The 4,628-nt window shown below is 38.3% G+C and overlaps 1 non-coding gene across 1 annotated transcript; it reads right to left on the bottom strand.

The window, feature by feature from the left end:
* Nucleotides 1-3,744: 3,744 nt before the first annotated feature.
* LOC112704316 (small nucleolar RNA R71) lies at nucleotides 3,745-3,852 on the bottom strand. Its single transcript, XR_003154948.1, has one exon. It is a non-coding gene; the product is annotated as a small nucleolar RNA R71 (small nucleolar RNA).
* Between the last annotated feature and the right edge of the window lie 776 nt (nucleotides 3,853-4,628).

Genomic DNA, 4,628 nt, shown 5'->3' with positions numbered 1-4,628 from the left:
TGTGGTATTCCGAGTAGGATTCCGGGATTGAATGACTGTGACGAGCTTTAAACTCCTAAAGGCTGGGCGTTAGTGATAGATGCAAAAGAATCACTGGATTCTATTCCAACCTGATTGAGAACCGACAGATGATTAGTCGTGCTGTGACAGAACATTTGGACCTTTTTCACTGAGAGGATGGGATGTAGCCTGATGAGCGGATAATTTATACGCTTTTTGGCATTGTTTTTAGTATGTTTTTAGTATGTTTTAGTTAGTTTTTAGTATGTTTTTATTAGTTTTTAGTATGTTTTAGTTAGTTTTTAGTATATTTTTATTAGTTTTTAGTTAAAATTCACTTTTCTGGACTTTACTACGAGTTTGTGTGTTTTTCTGTGATTTCAGGTATTTTCTGGCTGAAATTGAGGGACCTGAGCAAAAATCTGATTCAGTGACTGAAAAGGACTGCAGATGCTGTTGGATTCTGACCTTCTTGTACTCGAAGTGAATTTTCTGGAGCTACAGAAGCCTAATTGGCGCGATCTCAATGAAATTGGACAGTAGACATCCTGGGCTTTCCAGCAATGTATAATAGTCCATACTTTGCCCGAGATTTGATGGCCCAAACCGGCGTTCCAAATCAGCTCAAGAATGCCCGGCGTTTAACGCCGGAACTGGCACAAGAATGGGAGTTAAACGCCCAAACTGGCACAAAAGCTAGCGTTTAACTCCAAGAAGAGTCTCTACACGAAAATGCTTCAATGCTCAGCCCAAGCACACACCAAGTGGGCCCGGAAGTGGATTTTTATGTCTTTTACTCATCGTTGTAATTCTTAAGCTACTAGTTCCCTATAAGTAGGACCTTTTACTATTGTATTTTCATCTTTTGATCATGTTTTTATGATTGAATCTTCTTTGGGAGGCTGACCATTCGGCCATGCCTAGACCTTGTTCTTATGTATTTTCAACGGTGGAGCTTCTACACACCATAGATTAAGGTGTGGAGCTCTGCTGTACCTCGAGTATTAATGCAATTACTATTGTTCTTCTATTCAATTCAGCTTGTTCTTATTCCAAGATATCACTTGTTCTTCAACTTGATGAATGTGATGATCCGTGACACTCATCATCATTCTCACCTATGAACGTGTGACCGTCAATCACCTCCGTTCTACCTTAGATTGGGTGGATATCTCTTGGGTTCTTTAACCGGAATCTTCTTGGTATAAGCTAGAATTGATGGCGGCATTCAAGAGAATCCGGAAGGTCTAAACCTTGTCTGTGGTATTCTGAGTAGGATTCAATGATTGAATGACTGTGACGAGCTTCAAACTCGCGATGGTGGGGCGTTAGTGACAGACGCAAAAGAATCACTGGATTTTATTCCGACATGATCGAGAACCGACAGCTGGATAGCCGTGCCGTGACAGGGTGCATTGAACATTTCCACTGAGAGGACGGGACTGTAGCCATTGACAACAGTGATGCCAAACATACAGCTTGCCATGGAAAGGAGTAAGAAGGATTGGATGAAGACAGTAGGAAAGTAGAGAGACGGAAGGGACAAAGCATCTCCATACGCTTATCTGAAGTTCTCACCAATGAATTGCATAAGTATCTCTATCCTTTATCTTTATTTTATGATTTATTCATATATCATCTATAACCATTTGAATCTGCCTGACTAAGATTTACAAGATGACCATAGCTTGCTTCATGCCAACAATCTCCGTGGGATCGACCCTTACTCGCGTAAGGTTTATTACTTGAACGACCTAGTGCACTTGCTGGTTAGTTGTGTGAAGTTGTGTTTATGCCATGGTATTGAGCACCAAGTCTTTGGGGCCATTACTAGGGATTATTTGAGTTGTGAAAAGTAGTGATCACAATTTCGTGCACCAAGTTTTTGGCGCCGTTACCGGGGATTGTTTCGAGTATGGACAACTGACGGTTCATCTTGTTGCTTAGATTGGGTATTTATCTTCAGAGTTCTTAAGAATGAATTCTAGTGTTTCAAGGTGATGTTCTTATCATCACCAAAGCTAATTGATCATCATCAATTTAGCTCTTGAATGCAATGTCCTGCTAAAGCTTGGCTAGCCATGTCTAATTTCTTTAGACTAAAACTTTAGACTAACATTGCATGATTCCTGGAATTCTCATTAAGAATTTTGATACCTTTATTTTCTTTTTCCACTTAATTTTCGAAAAAAAATCCAAAAAAAATTTACAAAATCATAAAAACCAAAAATATTTTATGTTTCTTGTTGAGTCTAGTGTCTCATTTTAAGTTTAGTGTCTTGCATGCATTGTTTATTTGATCTTGGTTCTATTTTCAAGTCAATAATACAGGGAACTGAAGATTCAGTACATGCAGCAGAGGAATTATACAGAAAAAGCTGGGCGTTCAAAACGCCCAGTGAAGAAGGAAAAACTGGCGTTTAAACGCCAGCCAGGATACCTGGCTGGGCGTTTAACGCCCAAAAAGGTAGCATTTTGGGCGTTAAACGCCAGAATGGATACCATTCTGGGCGTTTAACGCCAGGATGGCACAAGAGGGAAGATTTTGTTTTTAATGCAAATTTTTTTCAAGTTTTCAAAGTTTTTTTCAAAATCAAATCTTTTTCAAATCATATCTTTTCAATCAAAATCTTTTTCAAAATCAATTTCTTTCCTTTTTCAAAGATACTTGCTATCAATTAATGATTTGATTCAACATTTCAAGTATGTTGCCTTTTCTGTTGAGAAAGGTTTAATGTTTGAATCATATCTTTTCTTGTTAGCCAAGTCATTAATCTTTAAAATCAAATCTTTTTAAATTATTTTTCAAATCATATCTTCTCAATCACATCTTTTTAAAACCATAACTTTTAAATCACATCTTTTGCAAAATAGTTTTCAATCATATCTTTTTGATTTCTAATTTCAAAATCTTTTTCAAAAATCACTTGATTTCTTTTCCACTCTTGGTTTTCGAAAATCAATTAGTGTTTTTCAAAATGTTTTTAAAATCTTTTTAATTTATTTTCGAAAATTTCTTCCCGTCTTCTCACATCCTTCTATTTATGGAGTACCACTCCTCCTCAATGCACAATTCGAACTCTATCTCACTAAGTTCGAATTCTTCTACCTCTTCCTTCTATTTTTCTGATCATCTGACACCTCAAGGAATCTCTATACTGTGATATAGAGGATTCCATATTTTCTTGTTCTCTTCTCTTTCATATAAGCAGGAGCAAAGACAAAAGCATTCTTGTTGAGGTTGATCCTGAACCTGAAAGGACCTTGAAGCGAAAGCTAAGAGAAGCTAAGGCACAACTCTCTGTAGAGGACCTAACAGAAATCTTCAAAGAAGAAGACATGGCAGCCGAAAACAACAACAATGCCAACAATGCAAGGAAGGTGCTGGGTGACTTTACTGCACCTACTCCCGACTTCTATGGGAGAAGCATCTCTATCCCTGCCATTGGAGCAAACAACTTTGAGCTTAAGCCTCAATTAGTTTCTCTAATGCAACAGAATTGGAAGTTCCATGGACTCCCATTGGAAGATCCTCATCAGTTTTTGGCTGAATTCTTGCAAATCTGTGACACTGTCAAGACTAATGGGGTTGACCCTGAGGTCTACAGACTTATGCTATTCCCTTTTGCTGTAAAAGACAGAGCTAGAATATGGTTGGACTCACATCCTAAAGAAAGCCTGAACTCTTGGGAAAAGCTAGTCAATGCCTTCTTGGCAAAGTTATTTCCACCTCAAAAATTGAGTAAGCTTAGAGTGGAAGTCCAAACCTTCAGACAGAAGGAAGGTGAATCCCTCTATGAAGCTTGGGAAAGATACAAACAATTAATCAGAAAGTGTCCCTCTGACATGCTTTCTGAATGGAGCATCATAGGTATTTTCTATGATGGTCTGTCTGAACTGTCCAAGATGTCTTTGGATAGCTCTGCTGGAGGATCTCTTCATCTGAAAAAGATGCCTACAGAAGCTCAAGAACTAATTGAAATGGTTGCAAATAACCAATTCATGTACACTTCTGAAAGGAATCCTGTGAACAATGGGACAAATCAGAAGAAAGGAGTTCTTGAGATTGATACTCTGAATGCCATATTGGCTCAGAATAAAATATTGACTCAGCAAGTCAACTTGATTTCTCAAAGACTGTCTGGAATGCAAAATGCACCAAGCAGTACTAAGGATGCTTCATGTGAAGAAAAAGCTTATGATCCTGAGAACCCTTCAATGGAAGAGGTGAATTACATGGGAGAACCCTATGGAAACACCTATAATTCTTCATGGAGAAATCATCCAAATCTTTCATGGAAGGATCAACAGAGACCTCAACAAGGTTTCAACAACAATAATGGTGGAAAAAACAGGTTTAGCAATGGCAAGCCTTTTCCATCATCTTCTCAACAACAGACAGAGAATTCTAAGCAGAACCACTCTGACTTAGCAACCATGGTCTCTAATCTAATCAAAATCACTCAAAGTTTCATGACTGAAACAAGGTCTTCCATTAGAAATTTAGAGGCACAAGTGGGTCAGCTGAGCAAGAAAATTACTGAACTCCCTCCTAGTACTCTTCCAAGCAATACAGAAGAAAATCCAAAAGGAGAGTGCAAGGTCATCAACATGGCCGAATTTGGAGA

The sequence above is a fragment of the Arachis hypogaea genome, chromosome 7, assembly GCF_003086295.3.
Source record: "Arachis hypogaea cultivar Tifrunner chromosome 7, arahy.Tifrunner.gnm2.J5K5, whole genome shotgun sequence".
Taxonomy (NCBI): domain Eukaryota; kingdom Viridiplantae; phylum Streptophyta; class Magnoliopsida; order Fabales; family Fabaceae; genus Arachis; species Arachis hypogaea.
This window is presented reverse-complemented; position numbering and strand designations above follow the sequence as displayed.